Raw genomic sequence first — 24,587 nt, 5'->3', positions numbered from 1 at the left:
TGGTCGATCTCCTGTGAGTCTAGATTTTCGAATCCGACGCAAAACTGACAGTTAATTGTAAGGTTCAGAGCCTGTTAATGACGATGGAAGACACAAATTGCGTCGCGATTCAATACATCGTCCTCCGGCCGACCTGTCTCCAAGGGTCTATTGCTGCCTCGGGCACCTTATGGTCGTTTTCCTGTGAGTCTAGATTTTCAAATCCGACGCAACACTGACAGTTAATTATAACGTTCAGAGCCTGTTAATGACGCTGGAACACACAAATCGCGTCGCGATTCAATACGTCGTCCTCCAGCCGACTTGTCTCCAAGGGTCTAGTGCTGCCTCGGGCACCTTATGGTCGTTCATCTGTGAGTCTAGATTTTCGAATCCGACGCAAAACTGACTGTTAATTGTAAGGTTCAGAGCCTCTTAATGACAATGGAACACACAAACTGCGTCGCGATTCAATACATCGTCCTCCTGCCGACTTGTCTCCAAGGGTCTAGTGCTGCCTCGGGCACCTTATGGTCGTTCTCCTGTGAGTCTAGATTTTCGAATCCGACGCAAAACTGACAGTTAATTGTAAGGTTCGGAGCCTGTTAATGACGATGGAACACACAAATTGCGTCGCTATTCAATACATCGTCCTGCGGCCGACCTGTCTGGGGCACCTTATGGTCGATCTCCTGTGAGCCTAGATTTTCGAATCCGACGCAAAACTGACAGTTAATTGTAACGTTCAGAGCCTGTTAATGACGATGGAACACACAAATCGCGTCGCGATTCAATACATCGTCCTCCGGCCGACCTGTCTCCAAGGGTCTATTGCTGCCTCGGGCACCTTATGGTCGATCTCCTGTGAGTCTAGATTTTCGAATCCGACGCAAAACTGACAGTTAATTGTAACGTTCAGAGCCTGTTAATGACGATGGAACACACAAATTGCGTCGCGATTCAATACATCGTCCTCCAGCCGACTTGTCTCCAAGGGTCTAGTGCTGCCTCGGGCACCTTATGGTCGTTCTTCTGTGAGTCTAGATTATCGAATCCGACGCAAAACTGACAGTTAATTGTAAGTTTCAGAGCCTCTTAATGACAATGGAACACACAAATTGAGTCGCGATTCAATACATCGTCTTCCGGCCGACCTGTCTCCAAGGGTCTATTGCTGCCTCGGGCACCTCATGGTCGATCTCCTGTGAGTCTAGATTTTCGAATCCGACGCAAAACTGACAGTTAATTGTAACGTTCAGAGCCTGTTAATGACGATGGAACACACAAATTGCGATTCAATACATCGTCTTCCGGACGACCTGTCTCCAAGGGTCTATTGCTGCCTCGGGCACCTTATGGTCGATCTCCTGTGAGTCTAGATTTTCGAATCCGACGCAAAACTGACAGTTAATTGTAAGGTTCAGAGCCTCTTTATGACGATGGAACACACAAATTGCGTCGCGATTCAATACATCGTCCTCCGGCCGACCTGTCTCCAAGGGTCTATTGCTGCCTCGGGCACCTTATGGTCGTTTTCCTGTGAGTCTAGATTTTCGAATCCGACGCAAAACTGACAGTTAATTATAACGTTCAGAGCCTGTTAATGACGCTGGAACACACAAATCGCGTCGCGATTCAATACGTCGTCCTCCAGCCGACTTGTCTCCAAGGGTCTAGTGCTGCCTCGGGCACCTTATGGTCGTTCATCTGTGAGTCTAGATTTTCGAATCCGACGCAAAACTGACTGTTAATTGTAAGGTTCAGAGCCTGTTAATGACAATGGAACACACAAACTGCGTCGCGATTCAATACATCGTCCTCCTGCCGACCTGTCTCCAAGGGTCTATTGCTGCCTCGAGCACCTTATGGTCGATCTCCAGTGAGTTTAGATTTTCGAATCCGACGCAAAACTGACAGTTAATTGTAACGTTCAGAGCCTGTTAATGACGATGGAACACACAAATCGCGTTGCGATTCAATACATCGTCCTCCAGCTCCAAGGGTCTAGTGCTGCCTCGGGCACCTTATGGTCGTTCTCCTGTGAGTCTAGATTTTCGAATCCGACGCAAAACTGACAGTTAATTGTAAGGTTCGGAGCCTGTTAATGACGGTGGAACACACAAATCGCGTCGCGATTCAATACATCGTCCTCCGGCCGACCTGTCTCCAAGGGTCTATTGCTGCCTCGGGCACCTTATGGTCGATCTCCTGTGAGTCTAGATTTTCGAATCCGACGCAAAACTGACAGTTAATTGTAACGTTCAGAGCCTGTTAATGACGATGGAACACACAAATTGCGTCGCGATTCAATACATCGTCCTCCAGCCGACTTGTCTCCAAGGGTCTAGTGCTGCCTCGGGCACCTTATGGTCGTTCTTCTGTGAGTCTAGATTATCGAATCCGACGCAAAACTGACAGTTAATTGTAAGTTTCAGAGCCTCTTAATGACAATGGAACACACAAATTGAGTCGCGATTCAATACATCGTCTTCCGGCCGACCTGTCTCCAAGGGTCTATTGCTGCCTCGGGCACCTCATGGTCGATCTCCTGTGAGTCTAGATTTTCGAATCCGACGCAAAACTGACAGTTAATTGTAACGTTCAGAGCCTGTTAATGACGATGGAACACACAAATTGCGATTCAATACATCGTCTTCCGGACGACCTGTCTCCAAGGGTCTATTGCTGCCTCGGGCACCTTATGGTCGATCTCCTGTGAGTCTAGATTTTCGAATCCGACGCAAAACTGACAGTTAATTGTAAGGTTCAGAGCCTCTTTATGACGATGGAACACACAAATTGCGTCGCGATTCAATACATCGTCCTCCGGCCGACCTGTCTCCAAGGGTCTATTGCTGCCTCGGGCACCTTATGGTCGTTTTCCTGTGAGTCTAGATTTTCGAATCCGACGCAAAACTGACAGTTAATTATAACGTTCAGAGCCTGTTAATGACGCTGGAACACACAAATCGCGTCGCGATTCAATACGTCGTCCTCCAGCCGACTTGTCTCCAAGGGTCTAGTGCTGCCTCGGGCACCTTATGGTCGTTCATCTGTGAGTCTAGATTTTCGAATCCGACGCAAAACTGACTGTTAATTGTAAGGTTCAGAGCCTGTTAATGACAATGGAACACACAAACTGCGTCGCGATTCAATACATCGTCCTCCTGCCGACCTGTCTCCAAGGGTCTATTGCTGCCTCGAGCACCTTATGGTCGATCTCCAGTGAGTTTAGATTTTCGAATCCGACGCAAAACTGACAGTTAATTGTAACGTTCAGAGCCTGTTAATGACGATGGAACACACAAATCGCGTTGCGATTCAATACATCGTCCTCCAGCTCCAAGGGTCTAGTGCTGCCTCGGGCACCTTATGGTCGTTCTCCTGTGAGTCTAGATTTTCGAATCCGACGCAAAACTGACAGTTAATTGTAAGGTTCGGAGCCTGTTAATGACGGTGGAACACACAAATCGCGTCGCGATTCAATACATCGTCCTCCGGCCGACCTGTCTCCAAGGGTCTATTGCTGCCTCGGGCACCTTATGGTCGATCTCCTGTGAGTCTAGATTTTCGAATCCGACGCAAAACTGACAGTTAATTGTAACGTTCAGAGCCTGTTAATGACGATGGAACACACAAATTGCGTCGCGATTCAATACATCGTCCTCCAGCCGACTTGTCTCCAAGGGTCTAGTGCTGCCTCGGGCACCTTATGGTCGTTCTTCTGTGAGTCTAGATTATCGAATCCGACGCAAAACTGACAGTTAATTGTAAGGTTCAGAGCCTCTTAATGACAATGGAACACACAAATTGAGTCGCGATTCAATACATCGTCTTCCGGCCGACCTGTCTCCAAGGGTCTATTGCTGCCTCGGGCACCTCATGGTCGATCTCCTGTGAGTCTAGATTTTCGAATCCGACGCAAAACTGACAGTTAATTGTAACGTTCAGAGCCTGTTAATGACGATGGAACACACAAATTGCGTCGCGATTCAATACATCGTCTTCCGGACGACCTGTCTCCAAGGGTCTATTGCTGCCTCGGGCACCTTATGGTCGATCTCCTATGAGTCTAGATTTTCGAATCCGACGCAAAACTGACAGTTAATTGTAAGGTTCAGAGCCTCTTAATGACGATGGAACACACAAATTGCGTCGCGATTCAATACATCGTCCTCCGGCCGACCTGTCTCCAAGGGTCTATTGCTGCCTCGGCCACCTTATGGTCGTTTTCCTGTGAGTCTAGATTTTCAAATCCGACGCAAAACTGACAGTTAATTATAACGTTCAGAGCCTGCTAATGACGCTGGAACACACAAATCGCGTCGCGATTCAATACGTCGTCCTCCAGCCGACTTGTCTCCAAGGGTCTAGTGCTGCCTCGGGCACCTTATGGTCGTTCATCTGTGAGTCTAGATTTTCGAATCCGACGCAAAACTGACTGTTAATTGTAAGGTTCAGAGCCGCTTAATGACAATGGAACACACAAACTGCATCGCGATTCAATACATCGTCCTCCTGCCGACCTGTCTCCAAGGGTCTATTGCTGCCTCGAGCACCTTATGGTCGATCTCCTGTGAGTCTAGATTTTCGAATCCGACGCAAAACTGACAGTTAATTGTAACGTTCAGAGCCTGTTAATGACGATGGAACACACAAATCGCGTCGCGATTCAATACATCGTCCTCCAGCCGACTTTTCTCCATGGGTCTAGCGCTGCCTCGGGCACCTTATGGTCGTTCTCCTGTGAGTCTAGATTCTCGAATCCGACGCAAAACTGACAGTTAATCGTAAGGTTCAGAGCCTCTTAATGACAATGGAACACACAAATTGCGTCGCGATTCAATACATCGTCCTCCGGCCGACCTGTCTCCAAGGGTCTATTGCTGCCTCGGGCACCTTATGGTCGATCTCCTGTGAGTCTAGATTTTCGAATCCGACGCAAAACTGACAGTTAATTGTAAGGTACAGAGCCTCTTAATGACAATGGAACACACAAATCGCGTCGCGATTCAATACATCGTCCTCCGGCCGACCTGTCTCCAAGGGTCTATTGCTGCCTCGGGCACCTTATGGTCGATCTCCTGTGAGTCTAGATTTTCGAATCCGACGCAAAACTGACAGTTAATTGTAAAGTTCAGAGCCTGTTAATGACGATGGAACACACAAATCGCGTCGCGATTCAATACATCGTCCTCCAACCGACTTGTCTCCAAGGGTCTAGTGCTGCCACGGGCACCTTATGGTCGATCTCCTGTGAGTCTAGATTTTCGAATCCGACGCAAAACTGACAGTGAATTGTAACGTTCACAGCCTGTTAATGACGATGGAACACACAAATCGCGTCGCGATTCAATACATCGTCCTCCGGCCGACCTGTCTCCAAGGGTCTATTGCTGCCTCGGGCACCTTATGGTCTAGATTTTCGAATCCGACGCAAAACTGACAGTTAATTGTAACGTTCAGAGCCTGTTAATGACGATGGAACACACAAATTGCGTCGCGATTCAATACATCGTCCTCCAGCCGACGTCTCCAAGGGTCTAGTGCTGCCTCGGGCACCTTATGGTCGTTCTCCTGTGAGTCTAGATTTTCGAATCCGACGCAAAACTGACAGTTAATTGTAAGGTTCGGAGCCTGTTAATGACGATGAAACCCACAAATTGCGTCGCGATTCAATACATCGTCCTCCGGCCGACCTGTCTCCAAGGATCTATTGCTGCCTAGGGCACCTTATGGTCGATCTCCTGTGAGTCTAGATTTTCGAATCCGACGCAAAACTGACAGTTAATTGTAACGTTCAGAGCCTGTTAATGACGATGGAACACACAAATTGCGTCGCGATTCAATACATCGACCTCCAGCCGACTTGTCTCCAAGGGTCTAGTGCTGCCTCGGGCACCTTATGGTCGTTCTTCTGTGAGTCTAGATTTTCGAATCCGACGCAAAACTGACAGTTAATTGTAAGGTTCAGAGCCTGTTAATGACGATGGAACACACAAATTGCGTCGTGATTCAATACATCGTCCTCCGGCTTACCTGTCTCCAAGGGTCTATTGCTGCCTCGGGCACCTTATGGTCTAGATTTTCGAATCCGACGCAAAACTGACAGTTAATTGTAAGCTTCAGAGCCTGTTAATGACGATGGAACACATAAATTGCGTCGCGATTCAATATGTCGTCCTCCGGCCGACCTGTCTCCAAGGGTCTATTGCTGCCTCGGGCACCTTGTGGTCGTTCCTCTGTGAGTCTAGATTTTCGAATCCGACGCAAAACTGACAGTTAATTGTAACGTTCAGAGCCTGTTAATGACGATGGAAGACACAAATTGCGTCGCGATCCAATACATCGTCCTCCAGCCGACTTGTCTCCAAGGGTCTAGTGCTGCCTCGGGCACCTTATGGTCGTTCTTCTGTGAGTCTAGATTTTCGAATCCGACGCAAAACTGACAGTTAATTTTAAGGTTCAGAGCCTCTTAATGACAATGGAACACACAAATTGAGTCGCGATTCAATACATCGTCCTCCGGCCGACCTGTCTCCAAGGGTCTATTGCTGCCTCGGGTTCTTCTGTGAGTCTAGTGAGTCTAGTGAGTCTAGTTCAGAGCCTGTTAATGACGATGGAACACACAAATCGCGTCGCGATTCAATACATCGTCCTCCGGCCGACCTTTTTCCAAGGGTCTATTGCTGCCTCGGGCACCTTATGGTCGATCTCCTGTGAGTCTAGATTTTCGAATCCGACGCAAAACTGACAGTTAATTGTAACGTTCAGAGCCTGTTAATGACGATGGAACACACAAATTGCGTCGCGATTCAATACATCGTCCTCCAGCCGACTTGTCTCCAAGGGTCTAGTGCTGCCTCGGGCACCTTATGGTCGTTCTTCTGTGAGTCTAGATTTTCGAATCCGACGCAAAACTGACAGTTAATTGTAACGTTCAGAGCCTGTTAATGACGATGGAACACACAAATTGCGTCGCGATTCAATACATCGTCCTCCAGCCGACTTGTCTCCAAGGGTCTAGTGCTGCCTCGGGCACCATATGGTCGTTCCTCTGTGAGTCTAGATTTTCGAATCCGACGCAAAACTGACAGTTAATTGTATGGTCGTTCTCCTGTGAGTCTAGATTTTCGAATCCGACGCAAAACTGACAGTTAATTGTAAGGTTCGGAGCCTCTTAATGACAATGGAACACACAAATCGAGTCGCGATGCAATACATCGTCTTCCGGCCGACCTGTCTCCAAGGGTCTATTGCTGCCTCGGGCACCTTATGGTCGATCTCCTGTGAGTCTAGATTTTCGAATCCGACGAAAAACTGACAGTTAATTGTAAGGTTCAGAGCCTGTTAATGACGATGGAACACACAAATTGCGTCGCGATTCAATACATCGTCTTCCGGCCGACCTGTCTCCAAGGGTCTATTGCTGCCTCGGGCACCTTATGGTCGATCTCCTGTGAGTCTAGATTTTCGAATCCGACGCAAAACTGACAGTTAATTGTAAGGTTCAGAGCCTCTTAAAGACGATGGAACACACAAATTGCGTCGCGATTCAATACATCGTCCTCCGGCTTACCTGTCTCCAAGGGTCTATTGCTGCCTCGGGCACCTTATGGTCTAGATTTTCGAATCCGACGCAAAACTGACAGTTAATTGTAAGCTTCAGAGCCTGTTAATGACGATGGAACACATAAATTGCGTCGCGATTCAATACGTCGTCCTCCGGCCGACCTGTCTCCAAGGGTCTATTGCTGCCTCGGGCACCTTGTGGTCGTTCTTCTGTGAGTCTAGATTTTCGATCCGACGCAAAACTGACAGTTAATTGTAACGTTCAGAGCCTGTTAATGACGATGGAAGACACAAATTGCGTCGCGATCCAATACATCGTCCTCCAGCCGACTTGTCTCCAAGGGTCTAGTGCTGCCTCGGGCACCTTATGGTCGTTCTTCTGTGAGTCTAGATTTTCGAATCCGACGCAAAACTGACAGTTAATTTTAAGGTTCAGAGCCTCTTAATGACAATGGAACACACAAATTGAGTCGCGATTCAATACATCGTCCTCCGGCCGACCTGTCTCCAAGGGTCTATTGCTGCCTCGGGTTCTTCTGTGAGTCTAGTGAGTCTAGTGAGTCTAGTTCAGAGCCTGTTAATGACGATGGAACACACAAATCGCGTCGCGATTCAATACATCGTCCTCCGGCCGACCTGTCTCCAAGGGTCTATTGCTGCCTCGGGCACCTTATGGTCGATCTCCTGTGAGTCTAGATTTTCGAATCCGACGCAAAACTGACAGTTAATTGTAACGTTCAGAGCCTGTTAATGACGATGGAACACACAAATTGCGTCGCGATTCAATACATCGTCCTCCAGCCGACTTGTCTCCAAGGGTCTAGTGCTGCCTCGGGCACCTTATGGTCGTTCTCCTGTGAGTCTAGATTTTCGAATCCGACGCAAAACTGACAGTTAATCGTAAGGTTCAGGGCCTCTTAATGACAATGGAACACACAAATTGCGTCGCGATTCAATACATCGTCCTCCGGGCGACCTGTCTCCAAGGGTCTATTGCTGCCTCGGGCACCTTATGGTCGATCTCCTGTGAGTCTAGATTTTCGAATCCGACGCAAAACTGACAGTTAATTGTAACGTTCAGAGCCTATTAATGACGATGGAACACACAAATCGCGTCGCGATTCAATACATCGTCCTCCGGCCGACCTGTCTCCAAGGGTCTATTGCTGCCTCGGGCACCTTATGGTCGATCTCCTGTGAGTCTAGATTTTCGAATCCGACGCAAAACTGACAGTTAATTGTAAGCTTCAGAGCCTGTTAATGACGATGGAACACATAAATTGCGTCGCGATTCAATACGTCGTCCTCCGGCCGACGTGTCTCCAAGGGTCTATTGCTGCCTCGGGCACCTTGTGGTCGTTCTTCTGTGAGTCTAGATTTTCGAATCCGACGCAAAACTGACAGTTAATTGTAACGTTCAGAGCCTGTTAATGACGATGGAAGACACAAATTGCGTCGCGATTCAATACATCGTCCTCCAGCCGACTTGTCTCCAAGGGCCTAGTGCTGCCTCGGGCAGCTTATGGTCGTTCTTCTGTGAGTCTAGATTTTCGAATCCGACGCAAAACTGACAGATAATTGTAACGTTCAGAGCCTGTTAATGACGATGGAACACACAAATTGCGTCGCGATTCAATACATCGTCCTCCAGCCGACTTGTCTCCAAGGGTCTAGTGCTGCCTCGGGCACCATATGGTCGTTCCTCTGTGAGTCTAGATTTTCGAATCCGACGCAAAACTGACAGTTAATTGTATGGTCTTTCTCCTGTGAGTCTAGATTTTCTAATCCGACGCAAAACTGACAGTTAATTGTAAGGTTCGGAGCCTCTTAATGACAATGGAACACACAAATTGAGTCGCGATGCAATACATCGTCTTCCGGCCGACCTGTCTCCAAGGGTCTATTGCTGCCTCGGGCACCTTATGGTCGATCTCCTGTGAGTCTAGATTTTCGAATCCGACGCAAAACTGACAGTTAATTGTAAGGTTCAGAGCCTGTTAATGACGATGGAACACACAAATTGCGTCGCGATTCAATACATCGTCTTTCGGCCGACCTGTCTCCAAGGGTCTATTGCTGCCTCGGGCACCTTATGGTCGATCTCCTGTGAGTCTAGATTTTCGAATCCGACGCAAAACTGACAGTTAATTGTAAGGTTCAGAGCCTCTTAAAGACGATGGAACACACAAATTGCGTCGCGATTCAATACATCGTCCTCCGGCCGACCTGTCTCCAAGGTTCTATTGCTGCCTCGGGCACCTTATGGTCGTTTTCCTGTGAGTCTAGATTTTCGAATCCGACGCAAAACTGACAGTTAATTATAACGTTCAGAGCCTGTTAATGACGCTGGAACACACAAATCGCGTCGCGATTCAATACGTCGTCCTCCAGCCGACTTGTCTCCAAGGGTCTAGTACTGCCTCGGGCACCTTATGGTCGTTCTTCTGTGAGTCTAGATTTTCGAATCCGACGCAAAACTGACTGTTAATTGTAAGGTTCAGAGCCTCTTAATGACAATGGAACACACAAACTGCGTCGCGATTCAATACATCGTCCTCCGGCCGACCTGTCTCCAAGGGTCTATTGCTGCCTTGGGCACCTTATGGTCGATCTCCTATGAGTCTAGATTTTCGAATCCGACGCAAAACTGACAGTTAATTGTAACGTTCAGAGCCTGTTAATGACGATGGAACACACAAATCGCGTCGCGATTCAATACATCGTCCTCCAGCTGACTTGTCTCCAAGGGTCTAGTGCTGCCTCGGGCACCTTATGGTCGTTCTCCTGTGAGTCTAGATTTTCGAATCCGACGCAAAACTGGCAGTTAATTGTAAGGTTCGGAGCCTGTTAATGACGATGGAACACACAAATTGCGTGGCGATTCAATACATCGTCCTCCGGCCGACCTGTCTCCAAGGATCTATTGCTGCCTCGGGCACCTTATTGTCGATCTCCTGTGAGTCTAGATTTTCGAATCCGACGCAAAACTGACAGTTAATTGTAACGTTCAGAGCCTGTTAATGACGATGGAACACACAAATCGCGTCGCGATTCAATACATCGTCCTCCAGCCGACCTGTCTCCAAGGGTCTAGTGCTGCCTCGGGCACCTTATGGTCGTTCTCCTGTGAGTCTAGATTTTCGAATCCGACGCAAAACTGACAGTTAATCGTAAGGTTCAGAGCCTCTTAATGACAATGGAACACACAAATTGCGTCGCGATTCAATACATCGTCCTCCGGCCGACCTGTCTCCAAGGGTCTATTGCTGCCTCGGGCACCTTATGGTCGATCTCCTGTGAGTCTAGATTTTCGAATCCGACGCAAAACTGACAGTTAATTGTAACGTTCAGAGCCTGTTAATGACGATGGAACACACAAATCGCGTCGCGATTCAATACATCGTCCTCCAGCCGACTTGTCTCCAAGGGTCTAGTGCTGCCTCGGACACCTTATGGTCGTTCTCCTGTGAGTCTAGATTTTCGAATCCGACGCAAAACTGGCAGTTAATTGTAAGGTTCGGAGCCTGTTAATGACGATGGAACACACAAATTGCGTCGCGATTCAATACATCGTCCTCCGGCCGACCTGTCTCCAAGGATCTATTGCTGCCTCGGGCACCTTATGGTCGATCTCCTGTGAGTCTAGATTTTCGAGTCCGACGCAAAACTGACAGTTAATTGTAACGTTCAGAGCCTGTTAATGACGATGGAACACACAAATCGTGTCGCGATTCAATACATCGTCCTCCAGCCGACCTGTCTCCAAGGGTCTAGTGCTGCCTCGGTCACCTTATGGTCGTTCTCCTGTGAGTCTAGATTTTCGAATCCGACGCAAAACTGACAGTTAATCGTAAGGTTCAGAGCCTCTTAATGACAATGGAACACACAAATTGCGTCGCGATTCAATACATCGTCCTCCGGCCGACCTGTCTCCAAGGGTCTATTGCTGCCTCGGGCACCTTATGGTCGATCTCCTGTGAGTCTAGATTTTCGAATCCGACGCAAAACTGACAGTTAATTGTAACGTTCAGAGCCTGTTAATGACGATGGAACACACAAATCGCGTCGCGATTCAATACATCGTCCTCCAGCCGACTTGTCTCCAAGGGTCTAGTGCTGCCTCGGACACCTTATGGTCGTTCTCCTGTGAGTCTAGATTTTCGAATCCGACGCAAAACTGACAGTTAATTGTAAGGTACAGAGCCTCTTAATGACAGTGGAACACACAAATCGCGTCGCGATTCAATACATCGTCCTCCGGCCGACCTGTCTCGAAGGGTCTATTGCTGCCTCGGGCACCTTATGGTCGATCTCCTGTGAGTCTAGATTTTCGAATCCGACGCAAAACTGACAGTTAATTGTAACGTTCAGAGCCTGTTAATGACGATGGAACACACAAATCGCGTCGCGATTCAATACATCGTCCTCCGGCCGACCTGTCTCCAAGGGTCTATTGCTGCCTCGGGCACCTTATGGTCGATCTCCTGTGAGTCTAGATTTTTCAATCCGACGCAAAACTGTCAGTTAATTGTAACGTTCAGAGCCTGTTAATGACGATGGAACACACAAATTGCGTCGCGATTCAATACATCGTCCTCCAGCCGACTTGTCTCCAAGGGTCTAGTGCTGCCTCGGGCACCTTATGGTCGTTCTTCTGTGAGTCTATATTTTCGAATCCGACGCAAAACTGACAGTTAATTGTAAGGTTCAGATCCTCTTAATGACAATGGAACACACAAATTGAGTCGCGATTGAATACATCGTCCTCCGGCCGACCTGTCTCCAAGGGTCGATTGCTGCCTCGGGCACCTTATGGTCGTTCTTCTGTGAGTCTAGATTTTCGAATCCGACGCAAAACTGACAGTTAATTGTAACGTTCAGAGCCTGTTAATGACTATGGAACACACAAATTGCGTCGCGATTCAATACATCGTCCTCCAGCCGACTTGTCTCCAAGGGTCTATTGCTGCCTCGGGCACCTTATGGTCGTTCTTCTGTGAGTCTAGATTTTCGAATCCGACGCAAAACTGACAGTTAATTGTAAGGTTCAGAGCCTCTTAATGACAATGGAACACACAAATTGAGTCGCGGTTCAATACATCGTCCTCCGGCCGACCTGTCTCCAAGGGTCTATTGCTGCCTGGGCACCTTATGGTCGATCTTCTGTGAGTCTAGATTTTCGAATCCGACGCAAAACTGACAGTTAATTGTAACATTCAGAGCCTGTTAATGACGATGGAACACACAAATCGCGTCGCGATTCAATACATCGTCCTCCACCGACTTGTCTCCAAGGGTCTAGTGCTGCCACGGGCACCTTATGGTCGTTCTCCTGTGAGTCTAGATTTTCGAATCCGACGCAAAACTGACAGTTAATTGTAAGGTTCAGAGCCTGTTAATGACGATGGAACACACAAATTGCGTCGCGATTCAATACATCGTCCTCCGGCCGACCTGTCTCCAAGGGTCTATTGCTGCCTCGGGCACCTTATGGTCGATCTCCTGTGAGTCTAGATTTTCGAATCCGACGCAAAACTGACTGTTAATTGTAACGTTCAGAGCCTGTTAATGACGATGGAACACACAAATCGCGTCGCGATTCAATACATCGTCCTCCAGCCGACTTGTCTCCAAGGGTCTAGTGCTGCCTCGGGTACCTTATGGTCATTCTCCTGTGAGTCTAGATTTTCGAATCCGACGCAAAACTGACAGTTAATTGTAAGGTACAGAGCCTCTTAATGACAATGGAACACACAAATCGCGTCGCGATTCAATACATGGTCCTCCGGCCGACCTGTCTCCAAGGGTCTATTGCTGCCTCGGGCACCTTATGGTCGTTCTTCTGTGAGTCTAGATTTTCGAATCCGACGCAAAACTGACAGTTAATTGTAACGTTCAGAGCCTGTTAATGACTATGGAACACACAAATTGCGTCGCGATTCAATACATCGTCCTCCAGCCGACTTGTCTCCAAGGGTCTAGTGCTGCCTCGGGCACCTTATGGTCGTGCCTCTGTGAGTCTAGATTTTCGAATCCGACGCAAAACTGACAATTAATTGTAAGGTTCAGAGCCTCTTAATGACAATGGAACACACAAATTGAGTCGCGGTTCAATACATCGTCCTCCGGCCGACCTGTCTCCAAGGGTCTATTGCTGCCTGGGCACCTTATGGTCGATCTCCTGTGAGTCTAGATTTTCGAATCCGACGCAAAACTGACAGTTAATTGTAACGTTCAGAGCCTGTTAATGACGATGGAACACACAAATCGCGTCGCGATTCAATACATCGTCCTCCGGCCGACCTGTCTCCAAGGGTCTATTGCTGCCTCGGGCACCTTATGGTCGATCTCCTGTGAGTCTAGATTTTCCAATCCGACGCAAAACTGTCAGTTAATTGTAACGTTCAGAGCCTGTTAATGACGATGGAACACACAAATTGCGTCGCGATTCAATACATCGTCCTCCAGCCGACTTGTCTCCAAGGGTCTAGTGCTGCCTCGGGCACCTTATGGTCGTTCTTCTGTGAGTCTATATTTTCGAATCCGACGCAAAACTGACAGTTAATTGTAAGGTTCAGATCCTCTTAATGACAATGGAACACACAAATTGAGTCGCGATTGAATACATCGTCCTCCGGCCGACCTGTCTCCAAGGGTCGATTGCTGCCTCGGGCACCTTATGGTCGTTCTTCTGTGAGTCTAGATTTTCGAATCCGACGCAAAACTGACAGTTAATTGTAACGTTCAGAGCCTGTTAATGACTATGGAACACACAAATTGCGTCGCGATTCAATACATCGTCCTCCAGCCGACTTGTCTCCAAGGGTCTATTGCTGCCTCGGGCACCTTATGGTCGTTCTTCTGTGAGTCTAGATTTTCGAATCCGACGCAAAACTGACAGTTAATTGTAAGGTTCAGAGCCTCTTAATGACAATGGAACACACAAATTGAGTCGCGGTTCAATACATCGTCCTCCGGCCGACCTGTCTCCAAGGGTCTATTGCTGCCTGGGCACCTTATGGTCGATCTTCTGTGAGTCTAGATTTTCGAATCCGACGCAAAACTGACAGTTAATTGTAACATTCAGAGCCTGTTAATGACGATGGAACACACAAATCGCGTCGCGATTCAATACATCGTCCTCCACCGACTTGTCTCCAAGGGTCTAGTGCTGCCACGGGCACCTTATGGTCGTTCTCCTGTGAGTCTAGATTTTCGAATCCGACGCAAAACTGACAGTTAATTGTAAGGTTCAGAGCCTGTTAATGACGATGGAACACACAAATTGCGTCGCGATTCAATACATCGTCCTCCGGCCGACCTGTCTCCAAGGGTCTATTGCTGCCTCGGGCACCTTATGGTCGATCTCCTGTGAGTCTAGATTTTCGAATCCGACGCAAAACTGACAGTTAATTGTAACGTTCAGAGCCTGTTAATGACGATGGAACACACAAATCGCGTCGCGATTCAATACATCGTCCTCCAACCGACTTGTCTCCAAGGGTCTAGTGCTGCCACGGGCACCTTATGGTCGTTCTCCTGTGACTCTAGATTTTCGAATCCGACGCAAAACTGACAGTTAATTGTAAGGTTCAGAGCCTGTTAATGACGATGGAACACACAAATTGCGTCGCGATTCAATACATCGTCCTCCGGCCGACCTGTCTCCAAGGGTCTATTGCTGCCTCGGGCACCTTATGGTCTAGATTTACGAATCTGACGCAAAACTGACAGTTAATTGTAACGTTCAGAGCCTGTTAATGACGATGGAACACACAAATCGCGTCGCGATTCAATACGTCGTCCTCCGGCCGACCTGTCTCCAAGGGTCTATTGCTGCCTCGGGCACCTTATGGTCGTTCTCCTGTGAGTCTAGATTTTCGAATCCGACGCAAAACTGACAGTTAATTGTAACGTTCAGAGCCTGTTAATGACGATGGAACACACAAATTGCGTCGCGATTCAATACATCGTCCTCCAGCCGACTTGTCTCCAAGGGTCTAGTGCTGCCTCGGGCACCTTATGGTCGTTCTGCTGTGAGTCTAGATTTTCGAATCCGACGCAAAACTGACAGTTAATTGTAAGGTTCAGAGCCTCTTAATGACAATGGAACACACAAATTGAGTCGCGATTCAATACATCGTCCTCCGGCCGACCTGTCTCCAAGGGTCTATTGCTGCCTCGTGCACCTTATGGTCGTTTTCCTGTGAGTCTAGATTTTCGAATCCGACGCAAAACTGACAGTTAATTATAACGTTCAGAGCCTGTTAATGACGATGGAACACACAAATTGCGTCGCGATTCAATACATCGTCCTCCAGCCGACTTGTCTCCAAGGGTCTAGTGCTGCCTCGGACACCTTATGTGTGTCCTGTGAGTCTAGATTTTCGAATCCGACGCAAAACTGACAGTTAATTGTAAGGTACAGAGCCTCTTAATGACAATGGAACACACAAATCGCGTCGCGGTTCAATACATCGTCCTCCGGCCGACCTGTCTCCAAGGGTCTATTGCTGCCTCGGGCACCTTATGGTCGATCTCCTGTGAGTCCAGATTTTCGAATCCGACGCAAAACTGACAGTTAATTGTAACGTTCAGAGCCTGTTAATGACAATGGAACACACAAATTGCGTCGCGATTCAATACATCGTCCTCCGGCCGACCGGTCTCCAAGGGTCTATTGGTGCCTCGGGCACCTTATGGTCGATCTCCTGTGAGTCTAGATTTTCGAATCCGACGCAAAACTGTCAGTTAATTGTAACGTTCAGAGCCTGTTAATGACGATGGAACACACAAATCGCGTCGCGATTCAATACATCGTCCCCCGCCGACCTGTCTCCAAGGGTCTATTGCTGCCTCGGGCACCTTATGGTCGTTCTCCTGTGAGTCTAGATTTTCGAATCCGACGCAAAACTGACAGTTAATTGTAACGTTCAGAACCTGTTAATGACTATGGAACACACAAATTGCGTTGCGATTCAATACATCGTCCTCCAGCCGACTTGACTCCAAGGGTCTATTGCTGCCTCGGGCACCTTATGGTCGTTCTTCTGTGAGTCTAGATTTTCGAATCCGACGCAAAACTGACAGTTAATTGTAAGGTTCAGAGCCTCTTAATGACAATGGAACACACAAATTGAGTCGCGGTTCAATACATCGTCCTCCGGCCGACCTGTCTCCAAGGGTCTATTGCTGCCTCGGGCACCTTATGGTCTAGATTTACGAATCTGACGCAAAACTGACAGTTAATTGTAACGTTCAGAGCCTTTTAATGACGATGGAACACACAGTTCCCGTCGCGATTCAATACATCGTCCTCCGGCCGACCTGTCTCCAAGGGTCTATTGCTGCCTAGGGGCACCTTATGGTCGATCTCCTGTGAGTCTAGATTTTCGAATCCGACGCAAAAATGACAGTTAATTGTAACGTTCAGAGCCTGTTAATGACGATGGAACACACAAATCCCGTCGCGATTCAATACATCGTCCTCCGGCCGACCTGTCTCCAAGGGTCTATTGCTGCCTCGGGCACCTTATGGTCGATCTCCTGTGAGTCTAGATTTTCGAATCCGACGCAAAACTGACAGTTAATTGTAACGTTCAGAGCCTGTTAATGACGATGGAACACACAAATCGCGTCGCGATTCAATACATCGTCCTCCAGCCGACTTGTCTCCAAGGGTCTAGTGCTGCCTCGGGTACCTTATGGTCGTTCTCCTGTGAGTCTAGATTTTCGAATCCGACGCAAAACTGACAGTTAATTGTAAGGTTCAGAACCTCTTAATGACGATGGAACACACAAATTGCGTCGCGATTCAATACATCGTCCTCCGGCCGACCTGTCTCCAAGGGTCTATTGCTGCCTCGGGCACCTTATGGTCGATCTCCTGTGAGTCTAGATTTTCGAATCCGACGCAAAACTGACAGTTAATTGTAACGTTCAGAGCCTGTTAATGACGATGGAACACACAAATCCCGTCGCGATTCAATACATCGTCCTCCGGCCGACCTGTCTCCAAGGGTTAATTGCTGCCTCCTGCACCTTATGGTCGATCTCCTGTGAGTCTAGATTTTCCAATCCGACGCAAAACTGTCAGTTAATTGTAACGTTCAGAGCCTGTTAATGACGATGGAACACACAAATCGCGTCGCGATTCAATACATCGTCCTCCGGCCGACCTGTCTCCAAGGGTCTATTGCTGCCTCGGGCACCTTATGGTCGATCTCCTGTGAGTCTAGATTTTTGAATCCGACGCAAAACTGACAGTTAATTGTAAGGTTCAGAGCCTCTTAATGACGATTCAACACACAAATTGCGTCGCGATTCAATACGTCGTCCTCCGGCCGACCTGTCTCCAAGGGTCTATTGCTGCCTCGGGCACCTTATGGTCGTTCTCCTGTGAGTCTAGATTTTCGAATCCGACGCAAAACTGACAGTTAATTGTAACGTTCAGAGCCTGTTAATGACGATGGAACACACAAATTGCGTCGCGATTCAATACATCGTCCTCCAGCCGACTTGTCTCCAAGGGTCTAGTGCTGCCTCGGGCACCTTATGGTCGATCTTCTGTGAGTCTAGATTTTCGAATCCGACGCAAAACTGACAGTTAATTGTAAGGTTCGGAGCCTCTTAATGACAATGGAACACACAAATCGCGTCGCGATTCAATACATCGTCCTCCGGCCGACCTGTCTCCAAGGGTCTATTGCTGCCTCGGGCACCTTATGGTCGATCTCCTGTGAGTCTAGATTTTCGAATCCGACGCAAAACTGACAGTTAATTGTAACGTTCAGAGCCTGTTAATGACGATGGAACACACAAATTGCGTCGCGATTCAATACATCGTCCTCCGGCCGACCTGTCTCCAAGGGTCTATTGCTGCCTCGGGCACCTTATGGTCGATCTCCTGTGAGTCTAGATTTTCCAATCCGACGCAAAACTGTCAGTTAATTGTAACGTTCAGAGCCTGTTAATGACGATGGAACACACAAATCGCGTCGCGATTCAATACATCGTCCTCCGGCCGACCTGTCTCCAAGGGTCTATTGCTGCCTCGGGCACCTTATGGTCGTTCTCCTGTGAGTCTAGATTTTCGAATCCGACGCAAAACTGACAGTTAATTGCAACGTTCAGAGCCTGTTAATGACGATGGAACACACAAATTGCGTCGCGATTCAATACATCGTCCTCCAGCCGCCTTGTCTCCAAGGGTCTAGTGCTGCCTCGGGCACCTTATGGTCGTTCTCCTGTGAGTCTAGATTTTCGAATCCGACGCAAAACTGACAGTTAATCGTAAGGTTCAGCGCCTCTTAATGACAATGGAACACACAAATTGCGTCGCGATTCAATACATCGTCCTCCGGCCGGCCTGTCTCCAAGGGTCTATTGCTGCCTCGGGCACCTTATGGTCGATCTCCTGTGAGTCTAGATTTTCGAATCCGACGCAAAACTGACAGTTAATTGTAAGGTTCAGAGCCTGTTAATGACGATGGAACACATAAATTGCGTCGCGATTCAATACATCGTCCTCCGGCCGACCTGTCTCCAAGGGTCTATTGCTGCCTCGGGCACCTTATGGTCGATCTCCTGTGAGTCTAATTTTCGAATCCGACGCAATACTGACAGTTAATTGTAACGTTCAGAGCCTGTTAATGACGATGGAACACACAAATCGCGTCGCGATTCAGTACATCGTCCTCCAACCGACTTGTCTCCAAGGGTCTAGTGCTGCCACGGGCACCTTATGGTCGTCTTCCTGTGAGTCTAGATTTTCGAATCCGACGCAAAACTGACAGTTAATTGTATGGTTCAGAGCCTGTTAATGACGATGGAACACACAAATTGCGTCGCGATTCAATACGTCGTCCTCCGGCCGACCTGTCTCCAAGGGTCTATTGCTGCCTCGGGCACCTTATGGTCGTTCTCCTGTGAGTCTAGATTTTCGAATCCGACGCAAAACTGACTGTTAATTATAACGTTCAGAGCCTGTTAATGACGATGGAACACACAAATTGCGTCGCGATTCAATACATCGTCCTCCAGCCGACTTGTCTCCAAGGGTCTAGTGCTGCCTCGGACACCTTATGAGTGTCCTGTGAGTCTAGATTTTCGAATCCGACGCAAAACTGACAGTTAATTGTAAGGTACAGAGCCTCTTAATGACAATGGAACACACAAATCGCGTCGCGATTCAATACATCGTCCTCCGGCCGACCTGTCTCCAAGGGTCTATTGCTGCCTCGGGCACCTTATGGTCGATCTCCTGTGAGTCTAGATTTTCGAATCCGACGCAAAACTGACAGTTAATTGTAACGTTCAGAGCCTGTTAATGACGATGGAACACACAAATTGCGTCGCGATTCAATACATCGTCCTCCGGCCGACCTGTCTCCAAGGGTCCATTGCTGCCTCGGGCACCTTATGGTCGATCTCCTGTGAGTCTAGATTTTCCAATCCGACGCAAAACTGTCAGTTAATTGTAACGTTCAGAGCCTGTTAATGACGATGGAACACACAAATCGCGTCGCGATTCAATACATCGTCCTCCGGCCGACCTGTCTCCAAGGGTCTATTGCTGCCTCGGGCACCTTATGGTCGTTCTCCTGTGAGTCTAGATTTTCGAATCCGACGCAAAACTGACAGTTAATTGTAACGTTCAGAGCCTGTTAATGACGATGGAACACACAAATTGCGTCGCGATTCAATACATCGTCCTCCAGCCGACTTGTCTCCAAGGGTCTAGTGCTGCCTCGGGCACCTTATGGTCGATCTCCTGTGAGTCTAGATTTTCGAATCCGACGCAAAACTGACAGTTAATCGTAAGGTTCAGCGCCTCTTAATGACAATGGAACACACAAATTGCGTCGCGATTCAATACATCGTCCTCCGGCCGACCTGTCTCCAAGGTTCTATTGCTGCCTCGGGCACCTTATGGTCGATCTCCTGTGAGTCTAGATTTTCGAATCCGACGCAAAACTGGCAGTTAATTGTAAGGTTCGGAGCCTGTTAATGACGATGGAACACACAAATCGCGTCGCGATTCAATACATCGTCCTCCGGCCGACCTGTCTCCAAGGGTCTATTGCTGCCTCGGGCACCTTATGGTCGATCTCCTGTGAGTCTAGATTTTCGAATCCGACGCAAAACTGACAGTTAATTGTAACGTTCAGAGCCTGTTAATGACGATGGAACACACAAATTGCGTCGCGATTCAATACATCGTCCTCCGGCCGACCTGTATCCAAGGGTCTATTGCTGCCTCGGGCACCTTATGGTCTAGATTTTCGATTCCGACGCAAAACTGACAGTTAATTGTAACGTTCAGAGCCTGTTAATGACGATGGAACACACAAATCGCGTCGCGATTCAATACATCGTCCTCCAGCCGACTTGTCTCCAAGGGTCTAGTGCTGCCTCGGGCACCTTATGGTCGTTCTCCTGTGAGTCTAGATTTTCGAATCCGACGCAAAACTGACAGTTAATCGTAAGGTTCAGAGCCTCTTAATGACAATGGAACACACAAATTGCTGCCTCGGGCACTTTATGGTCGATCTCCTGTGAGTCTAATTTTCGAATCCGACGCAATACTGACAGTTAATTGTAACGTTCAGAGCCTGTTAATGACGAAGGAACACACAAATCGCGTCGCGATTCAGTACATCGTCCTCCAACCGACTTGTCTCCAAGGGTCTAGTGCTGCCACGGGCACCTTATGGTCGCTCTCCTGTGAGTCTAGATTTTCGAATCCGACGCAAAACTGACAGTTAATTGTATGGTTCAGAGCCTGTTAATGACGATGGAACACACAAATTGCGGCGCGATTCAATACATCGTCCTCCGGCCGACCTGTCTCCAAGGGTCTATTGCTGCCTCGGGCACCATATGGTCTAGATTTTCGAATCCGACGCAAAACTGACAGTTAATCGTAAGGTTCAGCGCCTCTTAATGACAATGGAACACACAAATTGCGTCGCGATTCAATACATCGTCCTCCGGCCGACCTGTCTCCAAGGTTCTATTGCTGCCTCGGGCACCTTATGGTCGATCTCCTGTGAGTCTAGATTTTCGAATCCGACGCAAAACTGACAGTTAATTGTATCGTTCAGAGCCTGTTAATGACGATGGAGCACACAAATTGCGTCGCGATTCAATACATCGTCCTCCGGCCGACCTGTATCCAAGGGTCTATTGCTGCGTCGGGCACCTTATGGTCTAGATTTTCGAATCCGACGCAAAACTGACAGTTAATTGTAACGTTCAGAACCTGTTAATGACGATGGAACACACAAATCGCGTCGCGATTCAATACATCGTCCTCCAGCCGACTTGTCTCCAAGGGTCTAGTGCTGCCTCGGGCACCTTATGGTCGTTCTCCTGTGAGTCTAGATTTTCCAATCCGACGCAAAACTGACAGTTAATTGTAACGTTCAGAGCCTGTTAATGACGATGGAACACACAAATTGCGTCGCGATTCAATACATCGTCCTCCGGCCGACCTGTCTCCAAGGATCTATTGCTGCCTCGGGCACCTTATGTTCGATCTCCTGTGAGTCTAGATTTTCGAATCCGACGCAAAACTGACAGTTAATTGTAACGTTCAGAGCCTGTTAATGACGATGGAACACACAAATCGCGTCGCGATTCAATACATCGTCCTCAAGCCGACCTGTCTCCAAGGGTCTAGTGCTGCCTCGGGCACCTTATGGTCGTTCTCCTGTGAGTCTAGATTTTCGAATCCGACGCAAAACTGACAGTTAATCGTAAGGTTCAGAGCCTCTTAATGACAATGGAACACACAAATTGCGTCGCGATTCAATACATCGTCCTCCGGCCGACCTGTCTCCAAGGGTCTATTGCTGCCTCGGGCACCTTATGGTCGATCTCCTGTGAGTCTAGATTTTCGAATCCGACGCAAAACTGACAGTTAATTGTAACGTTCAGAGCCTGTTAATGACGATGGAACACACAAATCGCGTCGCGATTCAATACATCGTCCTCCAGCCGACTTGTCTCCAAGGGTCTAGTGCTGCATCGGACACCTTATGGTCGTTCTCCTGTGAGTCTAGATTTTCGAATCCGACGCAAAACTGACAGTTAAATGTAAGGTACAGAGCCTCTTAATGACAATGGAACACACAAATCGCGTCGCGATTCAATACATCGTCCTCCGGCCGACCTGTCTCCAAGGGTCTATTGCTGCCTCGGGCACCTTATGGTCGATCTCCTGTGAGTCTAGATTTTCGAATCCGACGCAAAACTGACAGTTAATTGTAACGTTCAGAGCCTGTTAATGACGATGGAACACACAAATCGCGTCGCGATTCAATACATCGTCCTCCGGCCGACCTGTCTCCAAGGGTCTATTGCTGCCTCGGGCACCTTATGGTCGATCTCCTGTGAGTCTAGATTTTCCAATCCGACGCAAAACTGTCAGTTAATTGTAACGTTCAGAGCCTGTTAATGACGATGGAACACACAAATTGCGTCGCGATTCAATACATCGTCCTCCGGCCGACCTGTCTCCAAGGGTCTATTGCTGCCTCGGGCACCTTATGGTCGATCTCCTGTGAGTCTAGATTTTCGAATCCGACGCAAAACTGACAGTTAATTGTAACGTTCAGAGCCTGTTAATGACGATGGAACACACAAATCGCGTCGCGATTCAATACATCGTCCTCCGGCCGACCTGTCTCCAAGGGTCTATTGCTGCCTCGGGCACCTTATGGTCGATCTCCTGTGAGTCTAGATTTTCCAATCCGACGCAAAACTGTCAGTTAATTGTAACGTTCAGAGCCTGTTAATGACGATGGAACACACAAATTGCGTCGCGATTCAATACATCGTCCTCCAGCCGACTTGTCTCCAAGGGTCTAGTGCTGCCTCGGGCACCTTATGGTCGATCTCCTGTGAGTCTAGATTTTCGAATCCGACGCAAAACTGACAGTTAATCGTAAGGTTCAGCGCCTCTTAATGACAATGGAACACACAAATTGCGTCGCGATTCAATACATCGTCCTCCGGCCGACCTGTCTCCAAGGTTCTATTGCTGCCTCGGGCACCTTATGGTCGATCTCCTGTGAGTCTAGATTTTCGAATCCGACGCAAAACTGACAGTTAATTGTAAGGTTCAGAGCCTGTTAATGACGATGGAACACACAAATTGCGTCGCGATTCAATACATCGTCCTCCGGCCGACCTGTCTCCAAGGGTCTATTGCTGCCTCGGGCACCTTATGGTCGATCTCCTGTGAGTCTAATTTTCGAATCCGTCGCAATACTGACAGTTAATTGTATCGTTCAGAGCCTGTTAATGACGATGGAACACACAAATCGCGTCGCGATTCAGTACATCGTCCTCCAACCGACTTGTCTCCAAGGGTCTAGTGCTGCCACGGGCACCTTATGGTCGTTCTCCTGTGAGTCTAGATTTTCGAATCCGACGCAAAACTGACAGTTAATTGTATGGTTCAGAGCCTGTTAATGACGATGGAACACACAAATTGCGGCGCGATTCAATACATCGTCCTCCGGCCGACCTGTATCCAAGGGTCTATTGCTGCCTCGGGCACCTTATGGTCTAGATTTTCGAATCCGACGCAAAACTGACAGTTAATTGTAACGTTCAGAGCCTGTTAATGACGATGGAACACACAAATTGCGTCGCGATTCAATACATCGTCCTCCAGCCGACTTGTCTGCAAGGGTCTAGTGCTGCCTCGGGCACCTTATGGTCGTTCTCCTGTGAGTCTAGATTTTCGAATCCGACGCAAAACTGACAGTTAATCGTAAGGTTCAGAGCCTCTTAATGACAATGGAACACACAAATTGCTGCCTCGGGCACCTTATGGTCGATCTCCTGTGAGTCTAATTTTCGAATCCGACGCAATACTGACAGTTAATTGTAACGTTCAGAGCCTGTTAATGACGATGGAACACACAAATCGCGTCGCGATTCAGTACATCGTCCTCCAACCGACTTGTCTCCAAGGGTCTAGTGCTGCCACGGGCACCTTATGGTCGTTCTCCTGTGAGTCTAGA

This window comes from Schistocerca nitens, chromosome 10, assembly GCF_023898315.1.
Source record: "Schistocerca nitens isolate TAMUIC-IGC-003100 chromosome 10, iqSchNite1.1, whole genome shotgun sequence".
NCBI lineage: Eukaryota > Metazoa > Arthropoda > Insecta > Orthoptera > Acrididae > Schistocerca > Schistocerca nitens.
Note: the sequence above shows the minus strand (reverse complement) of the source record.